This window comes from Pinus tabuliformis, chromosome 3_1, assembly GCF_031772625.1.
Source record: "Pinus tabuliformis cultivar Carrire ecotype Pingquan chromosome 3_1, CPIR1, whole genome shotgun sequence".
NCBI lineage: Eukaryota > Viridiplantae > Streptophyta > Pinopsida > Pinales > Pinaceae > Pinus > Pinus tabuliformis.
Window position 1 is genome coordinate 178,512,619 of NC_142301.1, and position 21,679 is coordinate 178,534,297.

Sequence of the window (21,679 nt, forward strand, 5' to 3'; positions counted from 1 at the left end):
ATAGGCAATGCATGACACATGACACACCAAATTTAATGAGGAATTCACCCAATACTCCTGGGCTACATCTCCTGGTCCAGCCTTTAGTGGTGGCCTCTCTATTATGTCTTCAAGCAGATTTCTATTTACAATAGTGAGCTCAATTTGAGCCTCACACACAAAAGAATACAATAACAAGAGCTTTACTTGAACCTCTCAAGTTTTCTATGAGTACACAGACTCTCTCAGTGCTCTCTGTCTCTGTGCTAACTCTGTCTCGACATTTTCCTGCAATACAGCTTGCTCTACTACGCTCTCTGCCTATGGCTTTAAAGCCAACGCTGCCTGTTTGTTTTAGGTTCCTGTCTCTCGGTCTCCCTAGCCTCTGTCCACTTTGAATCCCTCTTTCAGCGTAATGCAATCATTTCTTAATGCATGGAGAGGAGGTGGCCACCCATTCTGAAACGTAAGAGTGTCGCGGGCCTCTGTAACTCTTGAAATGGCCGCGCTCTATTTTCACAGTGAAAATGTATTTTCATAGAGAAAGTTCGCCAAAACTCAATATCTCGGACTTCAAAAGTCCTTAAATCCTCCCTATCCTCCCATCGGGTCCGCCTATTGGTCGTTGTCGCAAATCACAATGGCTCTGTCCCTTGTGTTTCATAAATGTATTAAGAACTGTGATAATGCATTAGGGATGGCTTTCCCCGAACTTGAAATTATATGTAATGGCCTTAAGGTACCCTTTCGGGTCTAGCATATCGCATCGACGCTTTCCCCTTCGCATTTCGTTTAACAAACGAAACTGCGAAAACACATAAAAACACTATAAAATCCCGCATACCAAACTTCAAAAAATATACGCTATCACCTATTTGTCCATCGGGTCCGGCTATCGCGAGTTATGCTGGTATTGGCCCCGCTCCGTTAGGCTGCTCCGATTGCGATATCGCAATCGCTCATCGCAATAACCCCTGGGCCGTTGTAAGCACTTCTGCAATCCTCGATAGCGATCTGGCAATGTAATATGGGTCGTCGATCTGCACGCTTGATCGACGGTCCAGATTAACTCCACCAATCGTCGTCGCAAGCCTTATGTGGATCCCACCAATACCCGTTGATCGTTGTCGCATCTCCTATGTGGATCCCGTCGATCCCTGTCGAAGGTCACTGCCGATTGCGATCCGCCGCTTAGATCTGGATCGTTGATCGGCCAGATCTGATGGCTACTCTGCTTCACTTATTCTGCCTCCGCTACTCTATTTTTTTCATTGATTTCATGGGTTTTTGCTTCCCGATAGTGGTTTGAAAGGCTTCCTTATGCGATTTTTCCTTGGTTTTTGGCATGATTTCTTTAAGTTTTGAAGACAGAGAGTGTTTCTTGGATCCATTTGGATCAACTGAAGATCTTGACATGATGAGTTTACTTAGTAAATTCATGAGTCTTTAAGGTAGCAAGACCGGCTAGCAAGTATTAGTCATTAAAAAAATTTCATGCCATCCCTCGCTCTTAAGGAGAAAATTTTCCTCCCCATCTATTAAGTAATTCATTAAAGGTTAATTATAATCATAATTGGTTTTAAAGGATTAACTAAGGGATATGTGGTCTCATTATGAGCCGACCTACTACGATCTTGGGTTCTAACAAAAGTGACTTTACCGCTACTCATCCTTAAGCCAAAGTAATGCCTTTCAATTACAAAGTTGAAATACAAGAGGTATAATCACAAGCCGCCTTGTTCACTATTGTTAGTTCTTGTGAATGGAATTGTCGTCGGTTGGTTACCAAGCCAAGACAATGACCTTTTGTTAATTGCTAAATAAATTTTACAAATAAAGTAAATATTCTAAAAAACTTCTAAATATATATCTAATAGGTGGGATAAAGACATTACATTTGGTTAAAAGGCATCACTGTCAAGGCTATAGATGCTTGTTGGTAGCAGTGGCCATGCCTGTGGTATTAAAGTTAAATAAACATTATGAATTGGATTGGATGAAAATGAACTCATGAGTGAAAATATTCTCTTTGGAATGGGGAATTGATAACCTATGGGCATATGATGACAATGGTGATGGTCATGTTTTGTGTGGCTCCTTTACGTCTAATCTTTGGAAGAATGTTGGTATTCTACCTTAGTGTTAGGTTTTATTTGGTGGATGGGCAAGTTCCTTTAACTCAATAGCCACTGATTTTCTAGAGCACAACATTGAAACTACTTTGGCATGGAACTGGTGGTGCTTCTAGCTATTGGTAAGGGAGCCTCACTTCATCTTTGATTTTGTTAAATTACAAATTAATTATAGTCCTTTTAGCTTGATATGTTTTATGAAAATCTAGATTGTCTTGGGGTTTTGGTTGGGAAATATCAATGGACCGCAAGTGTGTTGACTAGTGTCCATTATGTGAGACCATGAATATTCAATACGTACTTAGAAGACATGAGGCACAAATTGTTAGAAATAAAATAAAATAAAATAAAAATCCATAGTTTTCAATAAAATGCAAACTCAAGAATCCAATAGGGTTGGAAAAGTTGCATTATTGATGGAAGCTTTACACCAATAGAGACAAGATTGCAGAGCTTCAAGCTAAGAGCACTACCCCAAAGAAAAAAGTATGTTGATATTCTCAACCTCAACACCATATCCTATTCCATGGACAAACTTTCCATTGGTTATCTAAGGAAAAAGAGAATGAAATAATGCTACAGTAAGTTGAGGATGTGGAGATAGAGATCGTAGAATATAAATTGGTAAACAATGAAATTAAGTGGGAAGAATATATGGATAGTTAGGCCATATTTAATAATGGTACATGTTTCTTATGCTTTTGTATTACTGGGAATCTTTGACATAAAGTAGGTTTTAGGAATCTATTTTGAAAAAATAATGAGATATAAAACCTAAGATCCAAGTTTTGGGCTAATTCATGATTATTTTTCTTGAATAATTTTATTATATGTGTTCACGTGTTGCATAAAGTGGTTAATTTTTATAATACAAATATAATTTCTTCTATTAAAAAAAAACATGTTTAGACAGAGCATAAGGAAAGACATGTGGATGAAAAAGAGTAAATAGATGAGGGACAACTCTTCTAGGAAATCACTCAAATAATATTATTTGTTACTACTTACTATAATATGTAACAAAATCATCTAGATACAAATATAAAATCCATATCATATCAATGGTACACAAAGTAGTAACATATTTCAATTCACAACTAAGTATAAACAATATATTCATGTGTCTCCCCATTGATATAAAGATTCACATCAAAAAAAATGCCATATAAAGTGTTAGCTAATTTGATATAACCCAAAAATGAGTCAATTGTTTCTCATAAAGGGATAGAGTTGTTTTAGATATAATGACTTTTTTTATTACATTCATAGTCCTTGAAGGAGCAAAGAAGAGAAAAAATAAATAAATAAAATAAAATAAAAATAAAAATGTTTCCCTTATTTTATTTAAGATAGCTTACCAAATAAAACATTTGAAAGCCCCAATATCTTAAATGTTAATTTGTTAACTCCTTCCAAATCCCCTATAAAATTAATATTGGAATAAGCTGCCATGCTCTGCTCACGATGAGATTAGTAAATAACAACAAACTAGAAAGGACATTATTTATTTTCTTTTATTTTTGTGTCATTTTGCTTACTCGTCTACTTTATTGGAGGATTGTCTCTTTTGTGTGTTATGCATTTCATGAGAGTTTGTACACATACTGCTTTACTAAGGACATGTGTTGGTATTGTGATTGTAGGATCTGCGTTATGCATTGCATGCGAGTTTTTACATATGTCGCTCATTAAGATAGTTGTTGGTTCGTGGATAGGGTACACATGGTCCTTAAAAAATTTATATATAGTCTTAGGGAAGCATGGTCCTTAATTTTTTTATTATATATTATTAACTTTAATTTTTTTATTATATATTATTAACTATAACCATTTGCAAATTAATTGAGTTTATTCCTTCTGCGAGGAATTTGGGATTGAGTTTCATTGAATGCAGGGAGTGGATAACCAACGATGGGAAGTTCATGCATGTGAATGCACTCTGAAATTCACAAAAACTTGAATATTAAAATAATTGTTAGAATGCAAGTGACAGAGAAATGGGAGAATGTTTTAAATTGTAAAAAAAAATTATAAGAAATGGGAGAATGTTTTAAATTGTAAAAAAAAATTATATAATACAATATTTTTGTAAATTTCTCTATAAGAACAATGGAGTCAATTTGTCACACATGAATTGTGAAGAATAGGGCTTCTTCAGTTGGGATTGTCTGAAACTTTGGTTCTTAGTTGGTTCCTATCCTTGGATTGGATGAAAGTGAACTCATGAGTGAAAATCTCCTCTTTGGAATGGGGAATTGATGACCTGTTGGCATATGATGACAATGGTGATGGTCATATTTTGTGTGGCTCCCTTATGTCTCATTTTTAGAAGAATGTTGGTATTCTACCTCGGTGTTAGGTTTTATTTGGTGGCTAGGGAGGTTCCTTTAACTCAATAGCCATTGATTTTCTAGAGCACAAGATTGAAACTACGTTGGCATGGAACTAGTGGTGCTTTTAGTTCTTGGTAAGGGAGCCTCACTTTATCTTCGATTTCATTAAAATTACAAATTAATGATAGTCCTTTTAGCTTGATATGTTTTATGAAAATCTAGATTGTCTTGGGATTTTGGTTGGGAGATACCAATGGACCACAGGCATGTTGACTAGTGTCCATTATGTGAGACCACAAATATTCAATGCGTACTCAGAAGACATGAGGCACAAATTGTTGGAAAAAAATTCCATAGTTTTCAATAGAATGCAAACTCAAGAATCCAATAGGGTTAGCAAAGTTGCATTATTGATGGAAACTTTACACCAATAGAGACAAAATTGCAGAGCTTCAAGCTAAGAGCACTACTCCAAAGAAAAAATATGTTGATCTTCTCAACATCAACACCATATCCTATTCCATGGCCAAGCTTTCTATTGGTTATTTGAAGAAAAAGAGAATGAAACAATGTAGCAATAAATGCAACAATAACTTGAGGATGTGAAGATGGAGCGCTTGGACTATAAATTTGTAAAAAATGAAATTAAGTGGGAAGAATATATGGATAGTTAAACCATATTTAATAATGGTACATGTTTCTTAAGTTTTAGTATTACTAGGAATCTTTGACAGGGTATATACATAAAGTAAGTTTTAGGAATATTTCTTTGAAAAATAATGTAGGCCCAAAACCTGAGATCCAAGTTTTAGAGTTATGCATGATTATTTTTCTTGAATAATTTTATTATATATATTTACTTGTTCCATAATGTGGTTGCATTTTTATAATACTAATATAATTGCTTCTATTATAAAAAGAACATAGTAAGATTAAGCACAAAAAAAGACATGTGAATGAAAAAAATAAAATAAAAAAATAAACACTATTCTAACAAATCACTCAAAATAATATTGTTTAATAGTACTTATTATAATATGACTATCCTATATAACAAAATCTCATCTGGATACAAATATATAAAACCCCTATTTATGGTACACACTAATAACATATTTCAATTCACAACTAAAGATAATGTCTCTTTATTGATATAAAGATTCACATCAAAAAATGTTATATCAGGTTGTAGCTAATTTGATATAACCCAAAAATGAGCCAATTATTTCTCATAAAGAGATAAGAGTCATTTTGAATAGAATAACTTATTTTATTAAATTCTCAATCTGTAAGGTAACCTGCCCGGTAAAATATGTGAAAGCCCCCATATTCTTAAATGTTAATCTGTTAACTCCTTCCAAATCTCCTATAAAATTAATCTTGGAATAACCAGCCATGCTCGGCTCACGATGAGATTAGTAAAAGGAGAATCTCAACAAAGTAGAAAGTACGTTATGCATTGCATGTGAGTTTGTACATAACTCGTTCTTTAAGATACCTGTTGGTTCGTGGATAGACCACACATGGTCCTTGTTTTTTTTTTTATTTATATATTATTAACTATAACAATTTGCAAGTTAATCATTTTTTAATGTCAATATTTGTTATAATTTTGGAAACATTTCTTAGCTTTTGGAATGAAATATTTGTATTCTAACATACTTAATTGTCTTTTAAAATAAGCCAATTTTAAGAAGAATGTGGATGGGAATCCCAAAGTCCATTTGTTGGGAGATAGGATTACAATGATATAGTTCAACAAATTCAAATTTAAGTTTTCAAGTTAGCTAATAAAGCTTTCATTTTTCTATATAAATTCATTCAATTCAAAGGATGCAAGGGTATAATATGACTCTTTTGAAGTAGGGGGAGTGAGATTGGGTAGACAACGAGATCATCTAAAACAATTCCTCTAAGAAAATTATGTTCTCCCCTCCATCTAGTGTTAAATTATAGATTTGCATTGGGAATGACAAATTCATGTAGTTGAAGTTGGAGCAAAGGAAGTGTTTATTGATCTTCAATGATTTTCCTAGGGGCAGAAATATTGGGGGAAGATTATTTTTGGTATCAAGTGAAATGAGAAAAAATCCTTTGAATGGGGTTGGAAAAGCCACAAATAACCAAATTGGAACTCCTGCTCTATATCAAGGTATAAAGATTGTTGATTAAAATTCTTAGAAGAGGCTAATTGTTATTGGGGGACTTGGAACTAGTTATTAAATCAATGAGTAAATATTTTTGTCCAAATAATAGTGCTTTATCAAGAATGTTTTTACAAATAAAAATAGAAGTTGAAAGATTTGAGAGTGTTGAATTCTTTCATGTTCTTATGGCACATTATCGATAAGAAAACTCATTGAAAAAATGAAGCAAGAATATCATAATTGGGCATTAACCTTCCAACCCTTAATAACATGGCATTAAGGTCAATGAACATGCCAATAATGTTATACACTTGGTGCCACAATACTCATGAGGTGAATTTAAATCAAGCTCAAAGGTTAGGATGTACATGCACGATGGTCCTTTCACATATGTCTCTTTTCTAGTGAACTAGAAGAATGGACAACTTGGGGCAACTAGGGCAGGTTCATACTTGCGTGACATGGGGTCGGTTTCAATTACTATCACTATAACCTCCAAGCACACCAATGCAACCCCTCATGTGGCACATAGGGATAGGTGGGCATTTGAACTAGTAACATCATAAGGAGTTCCCTAACAATGCACCCTATTGCCCATTGACCTACACCTTGAGGGATTCTATAAAAAGGACATGGGTGTGGGTTTCCACTTATATGTGTAAGGGTCATGAGACCATTTTTAATATAGTCTCTTTGGGTGCGACCGCATGTTCAACCACTACCTCAAGGTGCTCCCATGGCCTTAGGGCTAGGCCCTCATGGGAATTGAACCTTGCCCAATGCTGAAAAAATCCTCAATCTCCACTACTGGATCCAACCTCTTTGGAATCGATCCACATATGTTATCACCAATTTTGAAGTGAATTAAGTAGCCACCTTGATTGATAATTTTGGATGGGAGTGAGAATAAGATTGTGAAAATCATGTCCTATTATTTTGGTGTTTTGCTGGTTTAATTTTCTGCTAAAACCAAGTTTACTTTGGGATTTAATAGTTGTTCCTACATATTTAAATGAGCTAAATCTTTGGATTTTGGTTTTCTCCTAACCTTGGATTGGATGAAATTGAATTCATGAGTGCAAAACACCTCTCCGCAATAAGAGAAATTGGTCACTTATGGGCATATCATGATGGTGATGATATACATGTACTATATGGCCCCGTTGTGTCTAAGCTTTGAAAGGATGTTGACGTTATACTTTAGTGTTAGGTTTTATTTGGTTGTAATGCTGGTTAGGGAGGTTCCTTCAACTCAATAGCCATGGATTTTATAGAACACAGATTAAAACTACTTTGGCATGGCACTAGTGATGCTTCTAACTCTTGGAAAGTGATCCTCACTCTATCTTTAGTTTTGTCAAGTTACAAATTAGTGACAATCTTCTTGGCTTGAGATGTTTTTGGGGCAAATATAGATAGTCTTGGGGTTTTTGTTGGTAGATACCAATGAACCATAAGCATGTTGACTAGCATCCATTATGTGTGTTGGGCATGGAATCACCCCACAACAGATTTTTGGGGTTCAAAATCCCAAGTTTTGGTCAAAGATGTTGTAAAACTCCGCGAATTGCGGGTGCGAAGTGTACAATTGAGTCATGGGGTTGTTCGCCCTAAACATTGTATTGTAAAATAGTCTAAATTCGGCCTACCCATGGTTTGCGGACCATGGGATTGTATAAATAGAGTGAGGCACCAAGTTGTAAAGTTGGTGAAGAAGGGATGAATAGATGAATAGAGAAGGAGTGGTTCGAGCTTAGAGTAGAGTTATAAGTGTCTTGGGTTGTAGTAGTAAGAAGGTGCTCTGTAGCTGAGTGCACAGAGGCCTAGTAGAGTCTGCAGCTGAGTGCGCAGAGGCCTAGTAGAGTTCGCAGCTGAGTGTGCGGACCCCTGCAGCTAAGTGTGCAGGGCGGTGTTGGGTTTGTAAGCAAGATTAAAGATTAATAAAAGAGAAGTTGATTTCTATTCGGTGTATTTGTTATGCATTATCTTCTTTATGTTTGTATTCGGTTATGTATTGCGCGCACTGATATAATTGATATATATGCTGTAACAACCATAAATCTTACGCACACAAGTTAAGTAATCGGTTAATTAGCAAGGATCGTGGGTATTATACAGGTCGTGCCTCAAGTAGGGCTGCACGGAAGCCACACTGCAGGTTGCGAAGGGATCACAAGTTCACGTAGCGATAGGTTAGACTGTGGACCTCCAAAAGCCCATCAAACATCCCTAGGGTGCAGAAACCTGGTTCTAGCACCTTCCCATACTACTTCGGGTGAGACTTCAGTCCGCACTCCGCGGACTATTGTCGAAAGGGCTAGTAGTACTACGATTTGCTTGGCTAAATCACTTCTGAACCTGGGTCAGGCCTCACTAAGCCAGCAGATGGTTCCGTTGCTGGGACCGGGATCTGCATAAAGGATGTCTAATGTCGTGCCATTGGAACCCTACAAAGAAAGAAATTGAAGAGTGGTTGGACAAGAAGATTCATGAGTTCATGGTGCAGGAAAATAGAGACCCGCGAGTATCTAAGGAGCAGTGGTTGGATCGCTACTTGTACATTGAAATCCATGAAATTTTCTTTGCATCTTTTCCATCTGAGCTGTATGAATGGATTGCAAAGTTAGCAGACAGCCAGGGAAGGTGTAGGCTCGACAAACCAATAGTGTGGACTCTGGAACTAGTGCGCAGACTAGAAGCCTCAGAAGATAAGATAGCGCGAGCTATGGACCACTGGCTCGACCGAATAATAGGAGGATTTATCACTGAGTTCACGGTAGACACGATCGTCAGCTACAACGAGGCAAAGCGACGTTTTCTCAAGGGACCGTGAGGTAAGTATATTAAATCTTTGAACACTTGGATTAATATGATGTTGTGTTAAAAGTGGGTTAAGCAAATAAATTAATGTTTGGGACTACGCGAAGCATAAATATTTACAAAAGCGAAATTAGTGAAGAATTAGAAAATAGTCCCATAATTTCACCCTCGCGGGAGAGTGAGGACGAGCTCGCGAAGGTTTCTCTGAGAAGCGTGGTTAGTTTGATAAGGCAGCAAATTCCGCATCTACCACCCCCACCCACGCCGCCACCCGCTTCACCCCCCTCACCTCCATCTCCACCCACTCCACCTCCACCACCTCCACAGTTCAGTATGGTGAGTGTGATCAAACTACTAGTATTCAGAGGAGTATGGAATGAAGATCCAGACCAGTTCTGGTTCGTAGTAAGAGAAGTATGGGAAGCACAGGGCGTCGCAGATGATAATATCAAAAAGGCTACGTTGGTGGGCGCGCTGCAAGATCGCGCATTAACGTGGTATATCAAGCATTCCAATGACCACCCGAACGCAAGAATTACAGAGATCCAAAATGCATTGAACAAGGAATTTAGCAAGCCAAAATCAAAGACACAGTCAATCATCGGGTTTAAAGAGATCGCGATGCTTCCGAGTGAGACCCCCTGGTATCTAGACCAAAGGCTGAAGAGTATGATCCACGAAGCCAATATGACGTTAATGGATGCACAACATCACGCATGGTTTGTGGCCTCACTTACGCCACACTTAAGGACGATGTTGTCACAGCAAAAACTTTCCACCCAGGCCGAAGCGTTGGAGATGGAAATGAGGTTGCATGAGACCTCTGTACAAGACTCTAGATTGGGAGTCCAATAGATCCACGTGCAGCTACAGAATTTATGTTTGGAAATGCAGAGTTTGAAACAGGATAGGGCACCTTGGCCAGAGGCGCGCGAAGAAGTATGGTGCATAAAATGCAAGGGCCAGGGCCACGACAAAGATCACTATCCAGTGTTCGCGAACCACTTGGTAGGAGGAGGGCCAATGCCATTAAGACTCGAGGCACAGGTGGGGCCAAGAGTGGCATCTACGTTATGGCGCAATATCTTCTAGATAGAAGGAAAACGTACCATGGATAATTGTCATATGTTGCAGAAGTATACGCAGACATCCCAACAGTTGTTTTGTAATTTCTGCAGGTCGGTAGGCCATGATGAACACACCTGCCGAAGCTATGAACTAATGATGGATCAGACTCCTGCCTACAGGGTGCAAGCCGAAACACGAGCCCTCGACCCAAATGTAGGGATGGTGCGCACTGGGTTTCAGGGGCGCGGTCGGGGTCGAGGTGGAATGGGACTAGGGAGGGGTCGTGAACAGATAATCTGTTACAATTGCGGAGGGCCAGGGCATTATGCCCGCGATTGTATGAACCTGACTAGGATATCATGTTGGTATTGTACTTAGTTTGATCATGAGGCAAAGCATTGCCCTTCGCTGATAGAGAAAATGCGCAAAAAAGGGGTACTCCAGCCTCCACCGACCCAGAATTTACAAATGATGAGGTCTGAACTACGCAAAGAAGACCCAAATGTAAACATGATGCTCAAGAGCGGTATGACAATGGGAGATGATAAAGGGAAGCAGCCAGAAGAAAGTGCATGGGTTCACAAGGCTCCTACAAAGGAGCCTGAGTTTGATTTAGAATGCGCGAAGGAGACATTCATGGACGCTAAGAAGAGCTTCACGGAGGCCTCCACTTCAGGTAGTAAGGATCAACTAGAACCAGGGATGGATCCTTTAATGCTCACTACCTTTCTGAAGACATGCATGAAACTGCTGCACGACAACAAGGTAGTTAAAGGACTACAGGAACTTATCACTAGGTGCGTGGGGTCAGGAGAACCCTGTGTGGTGGGAAATTGGGAAAGCATGCATTACGCATAGGAAGGGAGATGAGTTTGACTGCAAAAATAGGCAAGCATGAAATGGATCAGGTACTCCTAGACTTGGGTTCCGACACGAATGTACTACCAAAGAAAAAATGGGAATGCATGGGCAGACCCGTGTTATAGTGGTCCCCTATTCAGTTACGAATGGTGAACCAACAGAGGATTTTTCCCATGGGAAGATTGCAAGGGGTAACAGTCGATATTGAAGGCGCGAGCACGCAGGCGGATTTTGAAGTGATAGAGATTGTCAATGACAGAAATCCCTATCCCACACTACTAGGAATAGACTGGGCTACCAATATGAATGGGGTCATAAGTCTGAAGAAGCACAAAATGACCTTTGATAAAAAGTCACTACGCATAGTAGTACCATTGGACCCAGCCGAGGGAACGCGATACACTGAACCGGTGCACGATGACGATAGTGATGATGATCTCGACTGTATCTATAAGATAACTGCACAAGAATAGGATTGGGTGAATCCAACTGCAGATGGAAGGATTTTGTGGGAGCGCGAAAGCTCCTGCACTTCAAATTTAGATGAAGAGATAGAGCAATGGCAGAATTGGCTACATGAAGTAACAATGCTGAACTGCAACATGATGATCAGGTCATTGCGTTGCGTAAAAATAGAGGCAAGGGAGCTGCCGACATATGATGGATTGTCAACGGTGGATGAATTTCTGAGAAAATTCGAAAACGCAGTACCAAAGCAGTAGCGTTTCGATGCACTGAAGTGGGCACTACCTGCGACACTCGCACGATGGTGGGGTATGCATCAAGGAACTTTTGAAGACTGGTGTGGATGTAGAAGAATGATGCACCTACGTTTTGGAAAACCCCAGCTTCAAATGAAAGCCAATCAGATGGGGTGGAACAACTTGCACACCCACCTTTCTCGATGGGTACAGGCATATGTTGTACAGTCTGCACAAGTGCACAGCTTAGAGAATCAGAACAAACCACAACAGCAAGAAGGGCAACGCGCGTTACCAATTTTCCACGACAAAGAATTTGATAGGGTGTGTGGAGTACTGAACAAGGTTTACCATACGAGATGAACTAATTGGGACTTGCACGTGCTAGCATTTGATGGGCCTATAGGACCATGTGCAAAATCCTGAGCGCGAATACGATTCCAAAGATGCGGAACCAAGTCACAACCATAAGTTCGGAAGAAAGGAACCTACACGTAATATCTCCCACAGTTGGGACAATGTGCGAAGACCAGAACGAAGGAATCACACAGCTACGCCAGGACGAACATATAAGGATTCAGGAAGCCATTCGGTGAGGGGACCTTAGACTTTGCGAAATCGAAGTAGATTGGATACAATTTAGGAAGAAAAGCATGTTGATGGATGTTGAGATCAAAAGATTGGAAAACGAGTCCATGCAAGCATGTCTCGTTGATAAACCAAGGATGACAGGGTGAGATACGGATGATCATACCACTGCGTTAGATGATTGGCACCAAGAATTTATGACTCTGCTACCATGGCTGAGACTGCACATTACCAAACGTAGTAACCAGGGGAGCACACCGCATGAGGTAGAACGCGCCGCGTTGACTATCGCGAGGTAATTGAGGAGTGTCCATGGACTAGACTGGAAGGCAAATTGAAGTCTCACAAAGATGGTGCGACCACCTGACTAGTCATAGGGAGCACAGTCTCAGCGCTCCAGACAGTTGAAAGAGAGCACGAGACTCTAAAAGAGTCTATTTGGGAACTGCGCGATGAAGGAGGTGCGCGCAGAATTAGCATGGCACAAAGCTTGTGCCCGCGCACGGGGCACTGCACTACCACTCGGGTAAACCGGAAAGTAACCATTGGCGTCACTGTTCATGACAAGATGACCAATTTAAGGCAAAAAGGAGCGGGTGGCGGGCAATTAAGGCATGAATTAAAAGCTAGATTTGGGACGATCTGCCGCCAAGAACGCATTAATGACTCAGAAATGGGGGGAATGGTAAAATTCAAATTCAAAAGACACTATAAAACTCCCAAGGCTAGCCATGAGACAACACTTGTTCGTTTGAGATTTGAGTTATTACGAAGAGCATAGAGTGTTGAGTGCCAAGCAGTATTTGAGCCCCCAAGTTTGCGAACTACCACAGATAGTTCAAACGAGATGACAACTACCAGGAGAGGTGTCGGTTTTGTAGAGAGTACTGCCGAGGAAGCCACGCAAATCCCTACGGTGTAAGCGGAGGATGCGCTAGAAATTCTGAAATCACCTCGGATGCCAAGGCCCAATAAGGAAACACAGGCAGTGAGATCAGTGCGCATGTCCCCGCGAAATCCACAGTTTGGTAAACTTTCCATGGAAGACAAGGGTAAGATTATCAATCTTGAGACAAATGATGAGGAGGAGGACCTCCAGGCTTTCATAGAGGAGATAAAGGCGGATAAAGAAATGGAAGAAGACATCCAACTACTGCGCGCTACAGCAAAACTGCCCAAGTACGTCCCTCCACGGAAAGGGAAAGCTAAAGTACCCAAGGATTTGGATGCCGCTAAGAGTGCACTCCAAACCTCGCTCCTCTCATATGGAATCCTGTTTGAAGGCTTGGGCCTGGGCCATGTGCCCACGATGAAATTTGAAGACTGGGAACTCGCGGACATCGAAAAGTTCCCACATTTACAAACGGAGAACCTCATGAAAAAAAGTAAGGAGGGGCCAGTTACAGCATTAGTGTTATGAAACCAGCTCAAGAAAAAGATAGAAAAGATAGATCAACGCCTTAAAATTCAGCCTCTTCGAGGGGGAAACCTCCTTTACATTACATAAATGAATAATTCTTGGATGATTCACATGACAAAACCTCCTTTCTATATATAGGAGTCTAAGGAGTCATAATATAACCCAGCTGACCTAACAATAATAATATAGATCCACAAAAATAACAATAAAGGGATTCTATGGGGCACAGTAATAACAATATGGGGACAATAGGGGCACAATAATATTAATAAGGGGTACAACTACAATAGTAACGGGGTAATCACTAGTATTATAGGGACCCAACATGCCCCTCTCCTTCAAAAAAGTGTTGTCCTCAATGCTTGAGTAGTTTTGGATGCTTCTGTATAAAATTCCATCCTCCCATGTGGAAATTTCAACAGATAAGTTCTTCCACTTGATAAGATACTATGAAATTGATCAATTTTGCAGCTGTCGAGTTCTTGTTTCTGTGACTGCTTCTAGTTCCAATATAATTTTTCCTTCCTCATCAAGTTCTGGCAATATTGTTTGAACTGGGAGCTTATCGCTTATAACCTTCTTTAAACATGAAACATGGAAAACTGGGTGCAATCGAGAAGCTGCTGGAAGCTCTAATTTGTATGCCATAGTCCCAATCTTTTGCAACACCTTGTACGGACCATAATACTTTGGTGATAATTTATTATCCTTCTTAGTTTGCTTAAGGGACATTTTCTTATATGGTTGTAGCCGTAGGAATACCCAATCACCTACATCAAATCTTCTTTCGCTGCGATGTTGATATGCCTGTTGTTTCATTCTATTTTGTGCCAACATGAGGTTATCCTTTAAGAGTTGGAGGACTTGTTGTTGATGTTCAATGTGATGTTCCATTGCTTGAACCTTAGAATTTTCTCTTAAATATGATGTGATGGATGGTGGCTGATACCCATAAAGTGCCATAAATGGGGTCATTTTTGTTGCTATATGGGAGGAAGTGTTATACCACCATTCAGCCAGAGGCAATCATTTGACCCATTGTGTCTGTTTATCAGATACAAAGCAACGAAGATATCCTTCCAAACATTTGTTTACTATCTTAGTTTTCCCATTAGATTGAGGATGATAAGATGAGCTATGAGCTAACTGAGTAACAAGACAAGAAAATAATTTTGTCCAAAAATTTCCAGTGAAAATGGGATCTCTGTCACTTACAATAATCTTTGGGTTTCCATGTAGCTTTTGAATTGTTTCCATAAATGCAGTAGAAACTGTACTGGCTTTAAATGGATGTGATAATGCACAAAAGTGTGCATACTTGGTAAGTCTGTCAACTACCACCATGATGACATTGGTTCCCTCAGACTTGGGTAAACCTGTGATAAAATCCATTGAAACCTCCTCCCAATGTTGGCTTGGAATGGATAAAGGTTGTAATAGACCCGGTGTCTTAATTGTTTCAACTTTATTTTGTTGGAAAACCAAACATTCGGCCACAAACTTTTGAATATCCGATTTAAGGCCATCCCAAAAAAATTCCTTCTTAACCCTATGGTAAGTTTTTAAAAATCCCGAGTGCCCTCCTAAGGGAGAAGTGTGCAATTCCATAAGAATCTTTTGATTTAGCTGGGAATTCTTATAGAGGTATAAGCGATCTTTGTACCATAATGAATCATTTTTCCAGCTAAATGTATCTGACGTACTAGAATCTTGTTGTAACTTTTGAATAAGTGCCCACACTTCTTCATCATTCTTCCATTCCTCCCTTGCTTCGTTTAGCCAATCTGGTTGGATAATAGAAATGGCACACAACCATGCTTCCACATCCTCATCCTTTCTTGAGAGTGCATCTGCCACCACATTTTGCTTCCCTTTTTTGTAGATGATTTCAAAGTTATAACCCAACATCTTTGTGACCCACTTTTGTTGCTCTTCAAAGGATAATCTTTGTTCTAAAAAGTATTTAAGGCTATCATGATCCATTTTTACCTTGAAGTGTCTTCCCATTAGGTAGGGTCGCCATTTCTTAAGTGCATGGAGTATTGCCAACGTTTCCTTCTCATAAATAGATTTGTGTAATAAATTTCCCTTGATTGGACGACTTTCAAAAGCAATGGGTCCTTCATCTTGCATTTAAACAACACCAATTCCATTTCCTGAAGCATCACATTCCACAATAAAGGTTTTTGTGAAGTCCGGTGTAGCTAAGACAAGTGCTTGGCACATTACCTCTTTAAGATGTTTGAAGGCCTCTGTTGCTTCTGGAGTCCATGAAAATGCATCTTTCTTCAATAGTGTTGTTAGAGGTGCTGCTATTCTCCCATAATTCTTAACAAACTTGCGATAATACCTTGTCAACCCGATAAATCCTCGCAGATGATTTATGGATGTGGGGATTTTCCATTCCTTAATGGCTTTAATTTTGCTAGGGTCTACCTTAACTCCTTCATGAGATACAATATGACCCAGATATTCCACCTTTTTTACTCCAAAGAAACATTTGGATCTTTTTGCATATAATTGTTTCTCCTCTAGTAGTTGTAGCACCCTGTCAACATGTTCAACATGTTAATGCAATTTTAGCTTAAGGTCTCATTTCTTAGCTTTTGGAATGAAATATTCGTATTCTAACATACTTAATTGTCTTTTAAAATAAGCCAATTTTAAGAAGAATGTGGATGGGAATCCCAAAATCCATTTGTTGGGAGATAGGAGGAGATAGGATTACAATGATATAGTTCAACAAATTCAAATTTAAGTTTTCAAGTTAGCTAATAAAGCTTTCATTTTTTTATATAAATTCATTCAATTCAAAGGATGCAAGGGTATAATATGACTCTTTTGAAGTAGGGGGAGTGAGATTGGGTAGACAATGAGATCATTTAAAACAATTCCTCTAAGAAAATTATGTTCTCCCCTCCATCTAGTGTTAAATTATAGATTTGCATTGGGAATGACAAATTCATGTAGTTGAAGTTGGAGCAAAGGAAGTGTTTATTGATCTTCAATGATTTCCCTAAATCTAGGGGCAGAAATATTGGGGAAGATTATTATTGGTATCAAGCGAAATGAGAAAAATTCCTTTGAATGGAGTTGGAAAAGCCACAAATAACCAAATTGAAACTCTTGCTCTATATCAAGGTATAAAGATTGTTGATTAAAATTCTTAGAAGAGGCTACTTGTTATTGGGGGACTTGGAACTAGTTATTAAATCAATGAGTAAATATTTTTGTCCAAATAATAGTGCTTTATCAAGAATGTTTTTACAAATAAAAACAGAAGTTGAAAGATTTGAGAGTGTTGAATTCTTTCATGTTCTTATGGCACATTATTGATAAGAAAACTCATTGGAAAAATGAAGCAAGAATATCATAATGGGGCATTAACCTTCCAACCCTTAATAACATGGTGTTAAGGTCAATGAACATGCCAATAATGTTATACACTTGGTACCACAATACTCATGAGGTAATTTAAATCAAGCTCGAAGGTTAGGATGTACATGCACAATGGTCCATTCGCATATGTCTCTTTTCTAGTGAACTAGAAGAATGGGCAACTTGGGGCAACTAAGGCAGGTTCATACTTGCGTGACATGGGGTTGATTTCAATTACTATCACTATAACCTCCAATCACACCAACGCAACCCCTCATGTGGCACATAGAGATAGGTGGGCATTTGAATTAGTGACTGTAGTGGTTCCAGCTAGGGTACTAGTCTAGACTCTATATTTAATATCGACCGAGGTGCGTAAGCTTAGAGGCGTGGTCTAAAATATATAGACATAAAGGATCTCTGGCCAAGTGATTGTGATGTAGGTTACAAGGCTTCTTTACGGAAGACTGGAATATGTAGCCTATCATTCAAACACTCAGATTACCCTACTGATATACTTGATTACAATGCCTGTCATGAGTTGCATCTATCAAATTAAACACTAAATCTAAGTACTGTGTATGACTGTGCAAACCTACGCACTGTGTATGACTGTAACAATGATTTTAATCTCCTTACAGAGATATTGCCCAGAAAACCCTTGTTCAATAAACACACAGCATTCAATGATATTTACACTATATCAAACTATATAGAAATCATAAATGAATTATGAAATAGAAACAGAGTTTATGGTGGTGTTTCTACAAGCCACACAGGGATCGAATCCCTTACAAGACTCACTTCCAGATCTCAGTGATGACTGTTCAACATAACCATAAACGCAAACCATTCATAAGCGCACACCATATACATGCAATGGAAATCAAAAGCTATGGGAATCGAAAGCTATGTAACTATTATGCAAACCATATGCTATGGAAATCGAAATCCAATATGAACACTGTGCAAACATATGATAACCGAAACGTAAATGAAACAAACAGACAGTATACCGATTGAACGCAGGGCCCGTCCGTGTCCTAAGGGTACACTGGCTATAATCGATCAGCTACCAAATCAATGCAAGAGGTATACATGTCGTGGCTGTGAATAGGTCTTTGTATTAAACTTAAAACTCTATTCTGAAAACGATTCAACGATAAAAAAACTATTCAAACATTAACCTGACTGTATTTACATATGCGTATGCACAGCCATGTCATTGCTACAATGAATGTACATTCGGCTGTTGCCGCTTTTATTACATAAGCCTTTTCAAAATTTTTCCATGCTAAATGTTTCCAAAAAGAACAAAAACTAAAATGAAAATGGAACGAGCTGTTGTTGCTGCTTTTGTCTGCCAGAGTGCCCTGCTTTGACTTGAGTTGACCGTGTACATAGGAGGTTCGATTCGGCTGGGAGATAGGTGTTTGTCCATGCTTGGACATTCTGCTTTTCGCCCATGCCTTTCGTTCTAGCTCATCTGCTACGCCACATGTCAAACGATAAGCTCATTACAGGATGTGGGTACTTCTTGTAATCATTTCATCAAAAACTTCTAATTCTTCAACATAAAACCCCTAAATCAATTTCTATGCAATTTAATAACTATAGAACTATTAATAATCAATTTTCAAGGATTTTGAGGGATATATGATGAAAATGAATGGATAAATGATATGTTTTTGGGAAGGAAAAAGGGGTCTTGGGATGATACCAACAGTGACATCACAAGGAGTTCCCTAACAATGCACCCTATTTCCCATTGATCTACACCCTCAAGGATTCTATAAAAAGGGCATGGGTGTGGGTTTCCACTTATATGTGTAAGGTTCATGAGACCATTTTTAATATAGTCTCTTTGGGTGCAACCACATGTTCAACCACTACCTCAAGGTGCCCCCATGGCCTTAGGGGTAGGCCCTCATGGGAATTGAACCTTGCCCAATGCTGAAAAATTCCTCAATCTCCACTACTGGATCTAACCTCTTTGGGAATCCATCCACATATGTTATCACCAATGTTGAAGTGAATTAAGTAGCCACCTTGATTGATAATTTTGGATGGGAGTGAGAATATGATTTGTAAAATCATGACCTATTGTTTTGGTGTTTTGTTGGTTTATTTTTCTGCTAAAACCAAGTTTACTTTGGGATTTAATAGTTGTTCCTACATATTTTAATGAGCTAAATCTTTGGGTTTTGGTTTTCTCCTAACCTTGGATTGGATGAAATTGAACTCATGAGTGCAAAAAACCTCTTTGCAACAAGAGAAATTGGTCACTTATGGGCATATCATGATGGTGATGATAGACATGTACTATATGGCCCCATTGTGTCTAAGCTTTGAAAGGATGTTGACGTTATACTTCAGTGTTAGGTTTTATTTGGTTGTAATGGTGGTTAGGGAGGTTCCTTCAGCTCAATAGCCATGGATTTTATAGAACACAAGATTAAAACTACTTTGGCATGGCACTAGTGATGCTTCTAACTCTTGGAAAGTGATCCTCACTCTATCTTTAGTTTTGTCCAGTTACAAATTAGTGATAGTCTTCTTGGCTTGAGATGTTTTTGGGGAAAATCTAGATAGTCTTGGGGTTTTGGTTGGTAGATACTGATGAACCATAAGCATGTTGACTAGCGTCCATCATGTGTGTTGGGCATGGAATCACCCCACAGCAGGTTTTTGGGGCTCAAAAGCCCAAGTTTTGGTCAAAGATGTTGTAAAACAACGCGAATTGCGGGCACAGAGTGCGAAGTGTACAATTGAATCATAGGGTTGTCCGCCTTAAACATTGTATTGTAAAATAGTCTAAAGTTGGCCTACCCATGGTCTGCGGACCATGGGATTGTATAAATAGAGCAAGGCTCTAAGTTGTAAAGTTGGTGAAGAAGGGATGAATAGATGAATAGAGAAGGAATGGTTCGAGCTTAGAGTAGAGTTCTAAGTGTCTTGGGTTGTAGTAGCAGGAATAGGCTCTATAGCTGAGTGCACAGAAGCCTAGTAGAGTTCGCAGCAAAGTGCGCGGACCCCTGCAGCTAAGTGTGCAGGGCGGTGTCGGGTTTGTAAGCAAGATTGAAAATTAATAAAAGAGAAGTTGATTTATATTTGGTATATTTGTTGTGCATTATCTTCTTTATGTTTGTATTCGGTTATGTATTGCACACACTGATACAATTGACATATATGTTGTAACAACCATAAATATTACGCACACAAGTTAAGTAATCGGTTAATTAGCAAGGATCGTGGGTATTATACGGGTCGCACCCCGAGTAGGGCTGCATGGAAGCCGCACCGCAGGTTGTGAAGGGATCACAAGTGCGCGTAGTGATAGGTCAGACTGCGGACCTCCAGAAGCCCATCAGACATCCCTAGGGTGCGAAAACATGGTTCTAGCACCCTCCCATACTACTTCGGGTGAGACTTCAGTCCGCGCTCCGCGGACTGTTGTCGAAAGGGCTAGTAGTACCGGGACTTGCTTGGCTAAATCACTTCTGAACCTGGGTCAGGCCCCACTAAGCCAACAAATGGTTCCGTTGCTGGGATCGGGATCTGCTTAAAGGATGTCTAATGTCGTGCCACTAGAACCCTATAAAGAAAGAAATTGAAGAGTGGTTGGATAGGAAGATTCACGAGTTTGCGGCGCAGGAAAACAAAAATCCACAAGTATCTAAGGAGCAGTGGTTGGATCGCTACTTGTATATTGAAATCCATGAAATTTTCTTTGCATCTTTTCCATTTGAGTTGTATGAGTGGATCGCAAAGTTAGCAGATAGACAGGGAAGGTGTAGGCTCGACAAACCAATAGTGTGAACTTCGAAACTAGTGCGCAGACTAGAAGCCTTAGAAGATAAGATAGCGCGAGTTGTGGATCACTGACTCAACCAAATAATAGGAGGATTTATCATTGAGTTTGCGGTAGACACTATCATCAGCTACAACGAGGCAAATCGACATTTTCTCAAGGGACCACGAGGTAAGTATATTAAATCTTTGAACACTTGGATTAATATGTTATTGTGTGAAAAGTGGGTTATGCAAATAAATTAATGTTTGGGACTACGCAAAATCTACAGAAGCAGAAGTAGTGAAGAATTAGAAAACAATCCCCTAATTTCACCCTCACAGGAGAGCGAGGACGAGCTCGTGAAGGTTTCTCTAAGAAGCGCGGTCAGTTTGATAAGGCAGCGAATTTCGCATCTACCACCCCCACCCACGCCGCCACCTGCTTCACCACCCTCACCTC